At 39.9% G+C, this 14,978-nt stretch overlaps 1 non-coding gene across 1 annotated transcript; it reads left to right on the forward strand.

Moving 5' to 3' along the window:
• Positions 1-13,021: 13,021 nt before the first annotated feature.
• Positions 13,022-13,129, forward strand: LOC112746208 (small nucleolar RNA R71). Its single transcript, XR_003174103.1, has one exon. It is a non-coding gene; the product is annotated as a small nucleolar RNA R71 (small nucleolar RNA).
• Positions 13,130-14,978: the final 1,849 nt, after the last annotated feature.

The raw sequence follows: 14,978 nt of genomic DNA on the forward strand, positions 1-14,978 counted from the left end.
TTGGGGTTTCAAGAATGAGGAACAAGTAACTTAATGGCGAGTAAATTAAATGGCAATTAAAATAAATAAATATCTGTAAAGCAAACTTTCGGCAAGGTATGAGAAATTGGAAGTCCAGGCTTAGCTATTCTTATCAACAACAATGAAAGTCGAATCTTAATTCCACTTAGTCAACCTTTACTAAAGCAAAGGAAAGTCAAGGGACTAATTAGCTTGATCTTCGAATCCTATTTATTTCCTAAGAAAAGGTTGGGATTATTGAAGTTCAATTCAATTAGCAAAGATAACAGTTATCAATTATGTTGAGATAAGATAACTCCTGAGTTACTGCTTTCTTAACCAAAACCAAAAGAGGAAAGAGTAAATTTGCTGGAATAAAAATACCTTCAGATGTAAAGCAACAATAACATAAATTAAAGAAGCCAATCATGAATTGAAATGCCTCAAATAACATTAATAAGTGAAATTGTAATCTAACATGAAGAGTTCATAAACTAAATTGGAAGAATAAATAAAAATAAAGAACCTGGGATTGAGAGTTACTCCTAGAACTAAGAGAAGTCCTAAATCCTAATCCTAAGAGAGAGAGGAGAGAACCTCTCTCAAAACTAGATCTAAAACATGGAAAGTAACTAAAGTGGCGAGCTCTCCTCTGAATGGATGCATCCCTTCACGTCATAACCTCTGGTCTATGCCTTCTGGACTTGGATTTGGGCAAAAAAGGGCTTCAGAATTCGCTATGAGCGTTTTATGCAATTTCTGGTGTGTGGCCTCTGTCACGCATCCGCGTGGGTCACGCGGTCGCGTCGTTAAGAGCTTTTCCTTGCCACGCGGTCGCGTCAGTCATGCGGCTGCGTCGCTGCTTCTTCACGCTTGGCACGCGATCGCGTCGTCCATGCGATCGCGTGGATGCCAGTTTCTTCAAGTACTCCATTTTATGCTTTCCTTTCATTTTTGTATGTTTCCTTTCCATCCTTTGAGTCATTCCTGCCTTAGAAGATCTGAAACTACTCAACACACTAATCACGGCATCGAATGGAAATAAAGGTAATTAAAATAATTAATTTAAAAGCATAGGAAACATGTTTTTCACATACATCACATAATAAGGAAGGGAAAGTAAAACCATGCAATTAACATGAATTAGTGGGTGAAGGATTGAATAAATCACTCAAACTAAGCACAAAATACATCATAAAATATGGGTTTATCAACCTCCCCACACTTAAACAATAGCATGTCCTCATGCTAAATCCAAGGTAATAAGTAAGGTTAAAGTGATGGAATGTCATGCAATGCAATCTAATCTAAATACGGCTACCTAAATGAATGATGCATCATGCAATTCTAATTTATTCACTCATATATAAAGCTTACAGGTAGTTAAATTAATTCACATTCTCAAGGAGTCATATATGTATATATAGCCAAACCTTAGATAATCAATAAGCACTTTTACAATTGAGATGGGAGAAAAAGCATTTTATGAACTTGCAAGACAATTAGATAATTCAAACAGAGATAAATGTTAATGAGCTATTGAACCCTCACTGGATTTGTGTTTACTCTCTAGTCACTCAGTGTTTATTGGGTTAATCACTCTATTCCTCTTTTTATTCTTCCTTTCTATAACTTTGTTCTTCATCTAACCAATCAACAATTATAGAATACAATCATACCAAAAATCATGAGGTCTTTAATTAAGGTTGTAATGGGGCCAAGGTAGAGGTAAAGATATATGTATAAGGCTAAGTGAGCTAATAAGTGAATCCTTAATTAGACTAAGATCTCACCTAACATACATACTTAGTAAAACAAAACTTCTTTACCTATTTTCCCATATTTTCCCACTTGATGTTACATGCTCATGTTTCAATTTTTATTCTTATTCCATGTGCATTTCTTTTATTTTTGCATTTGGGGAATTCTTTTTGTATTCCCTTTATTAAATACTGAAAAATAACTTTTTTTTAATGCACATGGTTATTTAATCACTTTGATTTCTCATGAGCATGCTTCCCAAAATTTCTTATTTTGAGTTATTTTATTCTTTTCAATTTTTCTACCTTTTGTTCTTATCATCCATGTTCCCAATAGGTTTCCCGCATTTTAAACTATTCATAATTTTCTATCCTAAGCTAACCAAGGATTCAACTTGGGATTTTATTTTGTTTTTCTGCTTAAGGCTAGTAGTGTGGCTAAATAGAATAAAAGGGGTTTAAAGGCTCAAGGGGGCTAATAAGGGTGATGTGAAAGGTAGGTTATTTTTGGGATAAGTGAGCAAAATCAAATAATGGCCTCAATCATTCTTTTGGTATGTATCTATATTCTATATTCTATATTCTATAATTGGACATATAGATTAAAACAAAGTAAAGAATACCAGAATATAAAAGAAGGGCGGAACACATAGAAATAAAAATTATGGTTTGAATGTAACCATACAATTAAGCTCAAAACTCACAGGCTATGTGTTCTCTAGCTCAAAAATTATTTATCACTTATGTATGTCATGCAGGTTTAGTTAAAAATTCTCATTATTCTCAATGTAAAAATTATATTGAATGGCTTTAAAGTTCTAGTGTTTCTCCTTGATGAAGTGTTGTTAACTTAACTACATGATGTAATGCTATATATACAAGGTTTATGGATTTAAATCTGTTATATTCAAGTTCCTAGCTTACTTTCTTTTTATATTTTCAATTTAAACTAAGCTATCTTATGATAAAAAGGGTAAACTATACTGAATAATCCACTAATAAGTTAGAATTGCAAACTAAACTAAATAACTAAGACATGAACTAAAGTGCAAGATGCAGAAATAGAGTAAAAATACAAAAAAGCAATGTATAAGTACTCAGAAAATAAAAATAAAAATAAAGAAAAAAATACAGAAAAATATCCAAAATAAAAGAAAAAGAGTCTGTAGTGGTTCACCAAAATAATACGCCAGAGATGGCGACCTCCCCACACTTAAAATGAAGCATCGTCCCAGATGCTCACTCAAGCAGGGTGTGAAGGGATGTCATCACTGGAAGGGATGGTAGCTGGTGTCTTTGTGGTGGCTGGCTGGGGGTCTGGCTGCTGTAGAGGAGGGGTTGTCTGAATGGGGATCTCAGGGTCTGCAGCCTCAATCTGATGTGGAACCTCTGTCTGTGGGGCCGCCTGCTCGGTGTCTGCCTGGGGATGGGTCTCTGCCTCGGGCGCATCCGCCTCCTCCTCAGATGCCTCGGATGGTGTGTCAGGCTCGGAGGGGATGTCACTGGATCGTATCATCAGCTTCAGGTGCTCATAGCGTCGCTTGTTGCGACGCTCCATCTGGTCAAGTCGTCGAAACAAGTGGTGCACCAGATGATAGACAGGCTCTGTGGCAGGTGGAGGTGCAGTGGTGGTGGCAGGGGTGGATGGTGCAGCAGTGGAGGAAGAGGGACCGGCAGATGGTGTAGCTGTATCAACAGCAGTGGCAGTCAGGAATGGAGGTCTGTAGCCCAAGACCAGAAAGTTCCTGCTGTGTGGGATAAGCTTCTTGCACTCTGCAGCAGGTGGCCTCTCATCAGCATCTTCCCATGGCACGTCAGCTCGACGGCCCAGCTGTGTAACCAGATAGGGAAAGAGGAGAGTGCCGCGGACGTGGACCCTAGCCATGTAGTGCCGGATAAAGCGTGGCAGGTACAGGTCCTTGCCCTCCATCAAATAGCGGCTGGTATCTCAGTCTCGTGAGTACTCGGCATAATGTAGTTGCTGAAGATCAGATGCCATAGCCAAGCCTCATCGTTCAGGTAAATTCGCTTTATCCCTTTTGGCATGGTGGTGTTCTGACACATGATCCAAGGAACTGACGGGTCGAGGGCAATCCGGGCCTTGACTGCATCCCAGTCAAACTTCATAAAGCACATATCCTCATCAGCTTTTTGATAGCCATCTGTCTGATTAGTCTTAAGCAGAAGTTTCAGAACCTCCTCTATTGCCTCCTCAGTAACCAATATCTGCTTCCCTCTGAGGTTTACTGCATCTAGGGAAGTTTTGAAGTAGTTGCAGTAGAATTCCCTAACCCAAGATGCATTAACCTCAGTCAGAGGTCTCTCCAAAAAGAACCAGCCTCTTTGTTTGATCTGATCAGAGGTATATAGCTGGAGTTCTTCTGGGATCTTCAAAGTCCACTCCAGGTATAGGTTCCTGGAGTTTGCAAACACTGGATACTTCAGCTCACAGTATCGGTTTGCAAACTTTACTGGGTCAGTGGCGGGAAGTAGCTGGTCGGCCTTCTCCTGTGGGGTAAAGGCTTTCTCCCGCAAGGAGGCGTCGTGCATGAGGTCGATGATAGACACGGAGGCTTCACCTCGTTTCCTTTTGCCAGTAGTGGCCTTGCCTTTGCCCCGTCTCTGGGAATCCGACATCCTGAAAAACAGAAAACCAGGATATAATAAAAATAGGAAAGCAAATAGGCAAATAGTCAAAGAAAACACAAAGTGGCAAAGGAGCAATAGGATAATGAATATGAGTTAAGTAGAATGTGCATTTAGGATTGTATATGAGTGAAAGGTTTGAAAAGAAGAAATCACAATCCAAAATGTAATTGAATGCAAGTTAAATAGAAAAAATTAACATCATGCCTGGGTTAGAATGTTAAAAGAAAGTGAAAGAAAAGCAAGAAAAGAAGTTTTGAAAAGGTTAGGTTGGTTAGAGTTAAAATTAGTGGGTTAGTGAAAAATGGGTTAAAGTAAGAGGCATAATAAAAATAGTCCAAGTAACAAGTAATCACAGGGAGAAGCTATAGGTAACTCATATTCAAACAGGTAAAACAGTTTGATGATGATTCAAATAGAGATGAAGAAAGCAAAAATAGGAATCAAACATCAAAATTGCAGTTTATGAACCAGGAGATCAAAGAAAATAAGAATGCATGCCTAAGCATTCATGAATTGGTTTGGTGAAATTATAGGAAAGCACAGTTGAAAATGCCAAAACCAAGACATGAACAGAAATATTTCACAGAAATTTGGGCAGTATTCCGGCTAAAATAGGACTTTCCCAGAAAATAAACAGCAGACAAGCAGTTCATATGAATCCAAATTAAAGCTTGCAATTACATATACGGAATATAAACATGAAAGGTAATGTAAAGAGCAGCAAATGCAGGAAAGTACAGCATATGAACAAGATCACAGCAGCAACAGATTTGCAAATTTGATAAAATAGAAATAAGAACAGCGCAAATAAACAGACCTAAATCCACTAATCACATCCTAGGCTACCTGACAACCTAAAATCCACTACAACATGCATATCTAACTATCCTAACATGAACATAAACGGAAAAATAAGAATAAACTACGAATAGATAGAAGGGTGACGTATGCGGAACCTGGAAGGCGAAAGAAGGAGGTTGGGGTACAGAGGTGGCTGGGGGTGGTGGCAGTGACGTCCGGTGCGGCGGCTGGCGGCAGTGGGCACGGCGGTTGCTGCTGTTAGGGGGTAGGGGCAGGGAGGGGAGAAGAGGGGGTGGGTAATGGGGTAAGAGGGGAAGGGAGGGGGAAAGGGTTGGTGGTGGTGGTGGGTCGCAGCGGGTACAGACGGCGACGGTGGGTGGTGGGCAGTGGCGGAGGAGGAGGAAGAAAGAAGAAAGAGGAAGAAATAAGGGGGAAGGAGGTAGTGTGGTAGGTGGCGGCGGCATCTGGGTGGTCGGCGGCGTTAGGGTGGTGGCGCGGTGGTGGCTGGTTGGTGGTGTTTGAGGGTTGGGGGAGAAGAGAGGGAGAAAAAGAATTGGGGGGGGGCGTCGCGACTGATGGGGTTTCGTGTGAATGGGGGGTTATATTTTTGAATCCACGCGGCCGCGTGGGGCACGTGGTCGCGTGGCTGGAGCGAAAAAGGTGGTTGACGCGATCGCGTGGGTGACGCGATCACGCGGAAGGCAGAAAGAGTAAATGACGCGATCGCATGGGCCGCGCGATTGCATAGAGGGGGTAAAAGAAGGGATGACGCGATCGCATGGGGCATGCGATCGCGTCGCTGGAAAGTGTGCTAAACGCACGAATCCAGCGTCATTCCAGCGCAACTCTCTGTCTCCTTTTTGGGATTTGTGCAATCCATGCGACGCGGTCGCGTCGCTCACGCGGTCGCGTGGCATTGATTGTGTGCAAGTGACGCGATCGCATGCGATCGCGTGGGCCATTTTGTGCTAGACGCACAATGGCCATACGATTCCATCCCAACTCTCTGAACATTGGATCCTTACGCCGAATTCCAGGTCACGCGGCCGCGTGGATGACGCGGTCGCGTGGGAAGTGTAGTTCCCCATTTGACCCGATCGCATGAGGCATGCGGTCGCGTCGCGCACCCTCTTCTCTCTTATTTTTTAGCATATGCAGAATGCGGAATGCAATATGCAGAATGCAGTGCTTAATGTGAATGCTATGCATGATTCCAGGTTCAATAAAATAAAATAAAATTCAAAAATAAACAAAACTAAGTAAAAGAAACGATTATACCACGGTGGGTTGTCTCCCACCTAGCACTTTTAGTTAAAGTCCTTAAGTTGGACATTTGAAGAGCTTCCTGTTATGGTGGCTTGTGTTTAAATTCATCCAAAAATCTCCACCAGTGCTTGGAATGCCAATAGCCTCTGGGGTCCCAAACTAGGTATGTAAAGCTTCTGAGCATCTTCAAACAGATTTTTAGGCTTCTGGGGTGACGAATGTTAGAATAGATTCCACGATCCCAAGCCTTGGATCTAACTTCGCCTCCGTCTTGATCTATATTTTTCCATTCGGGTGATTTAGAAAGTAAGTTCTCACCATGGTAACCAAACGTTTTCCGAGATCCATTCAATTGAGCTTGATACCAATCCGTGCACTTCAAGTTGAAGCGTGGAACCTTATTGAACCTTGTACACCAGCTCTGAGCACGAGCCATTTCCCTCTTACTCTTAAAGCCGCATAGAGCTCTAAGCTGGCCATCTGTTTCAAGTAAACCATATTCAAGTGAATAAGTAAGGTTAAAGGTTAAGGATTGTACCCACTTGAAGCTTGTATTAAGCGGTAATGGACTTGGGGTAGGTGATTCCAATGGTTCTGTGAGTTCTACTCTCTCGTGTTCTTCTGTGAATTCCTCCACTTCTTTGTAAGGTTCTTCAAATGCATCTGAGTTCTGGTCAAAGTCATCTATGTCTTCCTCATCACTTGAGTCATAGATGGGAGGTTGAGAGAAATCTACCTCTGCATCATCTTCGTATTCATTTGGGGAAGATTCTTCGATCTCAGAGAATTCACTTGCGGATGCAAGTTCATTACTAAGAGAGCTTGACTTGCGACTATTATTATCAAGGGAATTTATGTCCTGGGTTATTCCGTCTAGTTCTTCATAAACGACTTGCCTTGGGGATTGTGCAATATCCTCCTTAGTATTAACTGTAAGGTCCTTGACGGAGTTTGGTGCACGAAATTGTGATCACATTAATGTAGTACTCTTTGTTATTGTATGGAATCATTATTATGGCTCTTTACTATGTGTGGACACAACTCCGTTCAACTAACCAGCAAGTGTACTGGGTCGTCCAAGTAATAAACCTTACGCGAGTAAGGGTCGATCCCACAGAGATTGTTGGCTTGAAGCAAGCTATGGTCACCTTGTAAATCTCAGTCAGGCGGATTTAAACATGATACTTTATTAGATTAAAATAAACAATAAAAGGGATAGAGGTACTTATGTAAATCATTAGTAAGAATTTCAGATGAGGGAATGGAGATGCTTTTCGTTCCTCTGAACCTCTGCTTTCCTGCTATCTTCATCCAATCAGTCTTACTCCTTTCCATGGCTGGCTGTATGTGATACATCACCACTGTCAATGGCTACTTTCGGTCATCTCTCGGGAAAATGATCCAATGCCCTGTCACGGCACGGCTAATCGTCTGGAGGCATCACCCTTGTCAATGGCTTCATCTTATCCTCTCAGTGAATAATATGCTCACGCACCCTGTCACGGCACGGCTATTCATCTGTCGGTTCTCGATCATGCTGGAATAGGATTTACTATCCTTTTGCGTCTGTCACTAACGCCCTGCAATCGCGAGTTAGGAGCTCGTCACAGTCATTCAATCATTGAATCCTACTCGGAATACCACAGACAAGGTTTAGACTTTCCGGATTCTCTTGAATGCCGCCATCATTCTAGCTTACGCCACGAAGATTCTGGTTAGGAGATCTAAGAGATACTCATTCTAGCTTATTTCATGTAGAACGGAAGTGTTTGTCAGGCACGCGTTCATAAGAGAGAAGGATGATGAGCGTCACACATAATCATCACCTTCATCATGTTCTTGGGTGCGAATAGATATCTTGGATGAGAAATAAGAAGAATTGAATAGAAAACAGTAGTACTTTGCATTAATCTTTGAGGAACAGCAGAGCTCCACACCTTAGTCTATGGAGTGTAGAAACTCTACCGTTAAAAATACATAAGTGAAGGTCCAGGCATGGCCGAGATGGCCAGCCCCCAAAACGTGATCACAGAATCAAAATACAATCCAGGATGCCTAATACAATAGTAAGAGGTCCTATTTATAATAAACTAGCTACTAGGGTTTACATGAGTAAGTATTTGATGTATAAATCCACTTCCGGGGCCCACTTGGTGTGTGTTTGGGCTGAGCTTAAGTGTTGCACGTGCAGAGGCCATTTGTGGAGTTGAACGCCAGTTTTTGTGCCAGTTTGGGCGTTCAACTCTGGGTTTTGGATCCTTTTCTGGCGCTGGACGCCAGATTTGGGTAGAAAGCTGGCGTTGAACGCCAGTTTATCTCGTCTATTCTTGGCCAAAGTATGGACTATTATATATTTCTGGAAATCCCTGGATGTCTACTTTCCAACGCAATTGGAAGCGCGCCATTTCGAGTTCTGTAGCTCCAGAAAATCCACTTTGAGTGCAGGGAGGTCAGAATCCAACAGCATCAGCAGTCCTTTTTCAACCTCTGAATCTGATTTCTGCTCAAGTCCCTCAATTTCAGCCAGAAAATACCTGAAATCACAGAAAAACACATAAACTCATAGTAAAGTCCAGAAATGTGAATTTAACATAAAATCTATTAAAAACATCCCTAAAAGTAACTAAATCATACTAAAAACATACTAAAAACAATGCCAAAAAGCGTATAAATTATCCGCTCATCACAACACCAAACTTAAATTGTTGCTTGTCCCCAAGCAACTGATAAAAAGAATAGAATATACTATAAATTCCAAACTATCAATGAAACAGAGCTTCAATCATATGAGCGGGACTTGTAGCTTTTTGTCTCTTGAATAGTTTTGGCATCTCACTCTATCCATTGAGGTTCAGAATGATTGGCATCTATAGGAACTCAAAGTTCAGATAGTGTTATTGATTCTCCTTGTTCAGTATGATGATTCTTGAACACAGCTATTTTATGAGTCTTGGCTGTGGCCCTAAGCACTTTGTTTTCCAGTATTACCACCGGATACATAAATGCCACAGACACGTAATTGGGTGAACCTTTTCAGATTGTGACTCAGCTTTGCTAAAGTCCCCAATTAGAGGTGTCCAGGGTTCTTAAGCACACTCTTTGTTTTTGCTTTGGACCTTGACTTTAACCGCTCAGTCTCAAGTTTTCACTTGACACCTTCACGCCACAAGCATATGGTTAGGGACAGCTTGGTTTAGCCGCTTAGACCAGGATTTTATTCCTTTAGGTCCTCCTATCCACTGATGCTCAAAGCCTTGGGATCCTTTTTATTTGCCCTTGCCTTTTGGTTTTAAGGGTTATTGGCTTTTTGCTCTTGCCTCTTGGTTTTAAGAGCTTTGGCTTTTTCTGCTTGCTTTTTCTTTTTCTTCTAAATTTTTTTTTCGCCTATTTTTTTTCTGCAAGCTTTGTTCTTTGCTGCTTTTTCTTGCTTCAAGAATCATTTTTATGATTTTTCAGATTATCAAATAACATGTCTCCTAGTCATTATTCTTTCAAGAGCCAACATATTTAACATTCTTAAACAACAACTTCAAAAGACATATGCACTATTCAAGCATACATTCAGAAAACAAGAAGCATTGTCACCACATCAATATAATTGAGCTAAGTTCAAGGATAAATTCGAAACTCATGTACTTCTTGTTCTTTTGAATTAAAACATTTTTCATTTAAGAGAGGTGATGGATTCATAAGACATTTATAACTTTAAGACAAAGTTACTAACTACTAATGATCATGTAATGAAGACACAAACATAGATAAGCACATAACATAGAAAACGAAAAATAGAGAAAGTAAGAACAAGGAATGAGTCCACCTTAGTGATGTCCTTGAGATCTTCGATGTCTCTTCCTTGTCTTTGCTGCTCCTCCTTCATTGCTTTTAGATCTTCTTTGATTTCATGAAGGATGATGGAGTGCTCTTGATGTTCCACCCTTAGTTGCTTCCAATAATTGTGTGGAAGAAAATGTATCCCCTGAGGTGTCTCAGGGATCTCTTGATTTGCAGTCAAATGTTCTACCACTGAGCTATAGACCCTTGATGGAAGCTTTTGTCTTCCCTTTCCTCTTTCTAGAGGCCTCTCTGGCCTTAGGTGCCATCAATGGTTATGGAGAAAAACAAAAAAGCTATGCTTTTTACCACACCAAACTTAGAATGTTGCTCGCCCTCGAGCAAAAGAAGAAAGAATAGAAGAAGAAGAAGAAGATATGGAGGAGATGGATGGATGTGTGTATTCGGCCATATGGGTGGGATTGGGTGGGAGAGAGATGTTGAATTTTGAAGGTAGTGGTTGTATGGATGTGAGTGGTAAATGGAAAACAGAAGGGATGATCATGAATGGGAAGAGAGATGATGAGGTAGGTGGGGATCCTGTGGGGTCCACAGATCCTGAGGTGATCCTGTGAGGTCCACAGATCCTGAGGTGTCAAGGCATTTACATCCCTGCACCAATTTAGGCATGTAAAATGCCCTTGCACACAACTCTGGGCGTTCAGCGCCAGGTTGGTGCCCATTTTTGGCGTTCAACGCCCCTTTGCTGCCATTTCTGGCGTTGAACACCAGAACCATGCTTGTTCTGGGCGTTCAGCGCCAGGATGCTCCCATTCTGGGCGTTCAGCGCCAGAACTATGCTCTGTTCTGGCGTTTGAACGCCAGACAGATGCTCCTCCAGGGTGTGATTTTTCTTCTGCTGTTTTTGATTCCATTTTCAATTTTTATATTTATTTTGTGACTCCACATGATCATGAACCTAAGAAAACATGAAAAACAATAAAAATAAGAATTAGATAAACATTGGGTTGCCTCCCAACAAGCGCTTCTTTAATGTCAATAGCTTGACAGTGAGCTCTCATGGAGCCTCACAGATGTGCAGAGCTTTGTTGAGACTCTCCAACACCAAACTTAGAGTTTGGATATGGGAGTTCAACACCAAACTTAGAGTTTGGTTGTGGCCTCCCAACACCAAACTTAGAGTTTGACTGTGGGGGCTCTGGTTGACTCTGCTTTGAGAGAAGCTTTTTCTGCTTCCTCTCCATGGTTGCAGAGGGAGATCCTAGAGTTTTAAACACAAGGGAGTTCTTATTCCATTGAAGGACTATTTCACCTCTGTCAACATCAATCACAGCTCTTGCTGTGGCCAGGAAAGGTCTTCCTAGGATGATGGATTCATCCTCTTCCTTTCCAGTATCCAGGACTATGAAATCAGCAGGGATGTAAAGGCCCTCAACCTTTACTAATACATCCTCTACTTGTCCATAAGCCTATTTTCTTGAGCTGTCTGCCATCTCTAGTGAGATTTTAGCAGCTTGCACCCCATAGATTCCCAGTTTCTCTATTACAGAGAGGGGCATGAGGTTTATTCCTGAACCAAGGTCACACAGAGCCTTAAAGATCATGGTGCCTATGGTACAGGGTATTATGAACTTTCCAGGATCCTGTCTCTTCTGAGGCAATGTCAGTTGATCCAGATCACTTAGTTCATTGATGAACAAGGGAGGTTCAACTTCCCAAGCATCAATGCCAAATAATTTGGCATTCAGCTTCATGATTGCACCAAGAAACTTGGCAGTTTGCTCTTCAGTAACATCCTCATTCTCTTCAGAAGAGGAATACTCATCAGAGCTCATGAAGGGCATAAGGAGGTTCAATGGAATCTCTATGGTCTCTAGATGAGCCTCAGAGTCCTTTGGTTCCTCAGAGGGAAGCTCCTTATTGATCACTAGACGTCCCAGGAGGTCTTCCTCCTTGGAATTCACGTCCTCTCCTTCCCTTACAGGTTCGGCCATGGCGCTTATGTCAATGGCCTTGCACTCTCCTTTTGGATTCTCTTCTGTATTGCTTGGGAGAGTACTAGAAGGGATTTCAGTGATCCTTTTACTCAGTTGGCCCACTTGTGCTTCCAGATTTCTAATGGAAGACCTTGTTTCATTCATGAAACTCACAGTGGCCTTGGATAGATCAGAGACTAGATTTGCTAAATTAGAAGCATTTTGTTCAGTGTTCTCTGTCTGTTGCTGAGTGGATGATGGAAAAGGTTTATTATTGTTAAACATGTTTCTTCCACCATTATTAAAGCCTTGTTGGGGCTTTTGATCCTTCCATGAGAAATTTGGATGATTTCTCCATGTTGAGTTATAGGTGTTTCCATAAGGTTCACCTAAGTAATTTACCTCTGCTATTGCAGGGTTCTCAGGATCATAGGCTTCTTCTTCAGAAGATGCCTCTTGAGTACTGTTGGATGCAGCTTGCATTCTATGCAGACTCTGAGAGATCATATTGACTTGCTGAGTCAATATTTTATTCTGAGCCAATATGGCATTCAGAGTATCAACTTCAAGAACTCCCTTCTTCATAGGTGTCCCATTATTCACAGGATTCCTTTCAGAAGTGTACATGAACTGGTTATTAGCAACCATGTCAATGAGTTCTTGAGCTTCTGCAGGCGTTTTCTTTAGGTGAATGGATCCACCTGCAGAAGTGTCCAGTGACATCTTTGATAGCTCAGACAGACCATCATAGAATATATCCAGGATGGTCCATTCTGAAAGCATGTCAGAAGGACACTTTTTGGTCAACTGTTTGTATCTTTCCCAAGCTTCATAGAGAGATTCACCTTCTTTCTGTCTGAAGGTTTGAACATCAGCTCTAAGCTTGCTCAGCTTTTGAGGAGGAAAGTACTTGGCTAAGAAAGCCGTGACCAGCTTATCCCAAGAGTTCAGGCTGTCTTTAGGTTGAGAATCCAACCATAATCTAGCTCTGTCTCTTACAGCAAAAGGGAAAAGCATGAGCCTGTAGACTTCAGGATTTACGCCATTAGTCTTAACAGTATCACATATCTGCAAGAATTCAGTTAAGAACTGAAAAGAATCTTCTGATGGAAGTCCATGAAACTTGCAGTTCTGCTGCATCAGAGAAACTAACTGAGGTTTCAGCTCAAAGTTGTTTGCTCCAATGGCAGGAATGGAGATGCTTCTTCCATGTAAATTGGAATTAGGTGCAGTAAAGTCACCAAGCATCCTCCTTTCATTATTATTATTTTTGCCTGCCATCTCCTTTGCCTGTTCAAAAATTTCTGAAAGGTTTTCTCTGGATTGTTGTATTTTAGCTTCTCTTTAATTTTCTCTTCAGAGTCCTTTCAGGTTCTGGATCTGCTTCCACAAGAATGTTCTTATCCTTGCTCCTGCTCATAATACAAGGAAGAATGGACAGAAAAATGATAATAATAATAATAGAGATCCTTTATACCACAGTATAGGGATCCCTTATGTGAGTAGAAGAAAAGAGGAAGAAATTCGAACACAGATAGAAGAGGGGGTTCGAATTTGGTGATGATGTGAGGAAGAGATGTTAGTTAATGAATGAATAAATAGAATAGGATGAGAGAGAAGGAGGGAATTTTCGAAAATCATTTTTGAAAAAGGGTTAGTGATTTTTGAAAATGGTTTTTGAAAAATTAGTTAGTATTTTTCGAAAATTTTTTTGAAATAAAAATAAAAATAAAATAATTAGTTAATTAAAAAGAAATTTTTGAAAAAGGGGGAGATATTTTCGAAAATTAGAGAAAGAGAGTTAGTTAGGTAGTTTTGAAAAAGTTAAGAAACAAACAAAAAGTTAGTTAGTTAGTTGAAACAAATTTTGAAAAGATAAGAAGTTAGGAAGTTAGAAAAGATATTTTGAAAAGATATTTTTGAAAAAGATAAGATAAGAAGATATTTTTGAAAAGATATGATAGAAATTAGTTTTTGAAAAAGATTTTATTTTTTTTTAAAATCACAATTAATGACTTGATTCATAAGAAATCAAAAGATATGATTCTATAACTCAAAGTTTGAATCTTTCTTAACAAGCAAGTAACAAACTTCAAATTTTTGAATCAAAACATTAATTGTTTATGTTATTTTCGAAAATTTTGATTTAAAAATAAGAAAAAGATTTTTGAAAAATATTTTTAAAATTTTCGAAAATAATTAAGAATTTTGAAAAAGATTTGATTTTTGAAAAAGATTTTGAAAAAGATAAGATTTTCAAATTGAAAATTTGATTTGACTCATGAGAAACAACTTGATTTTAAAAATTTTTGAAAAAGTCAACTCAATTTTCGAATTTGATGGGAGAAAAAGGGAAAGATATTTTTTTGATTTTTTGAAATTTTTATGAAAAACATGAAAAATATGCAATGCATGAAATTTTTAGATTAAAACAATGAATGCATGCAAGAATGCTATGAATGTCAAGATGAACACCAAGAACACTTTGAATGTCATGATGAACATCAAGAACATATTTTTGAAAAATTTTTAATGCAAAGAAAACATGCAAGACACCAAACTTAGAATTCTTTAATGCTTACGCACTAAGAATTCAAGAATGCATATGATAAACATGAAAAGACACAAAACAAAAAATCATCAAGATCAAACAAGAAGACTTACCAAGAACAACTTGAAGATCATGAAGAACACCATGAATGTATGAAATTTTCGAAAAATGCAAGATGCATAT

This window comes from Arachis hypogaea, chromosome 14 (assembly GCF_003086295.3).
Source record: "Arachis hypogaea cultivar Tifrunner chromosome 14, arahy.Tifrunner.gnm2.J5K5, whole genome shotgun sequence".
Classification (NCBI taxonomy): Eukaryota; Viridiplantae; Streptophyta; class Magnoliopsida; order Fabales; family Fabaceae; genus Arachis; species Arachis hypogaea.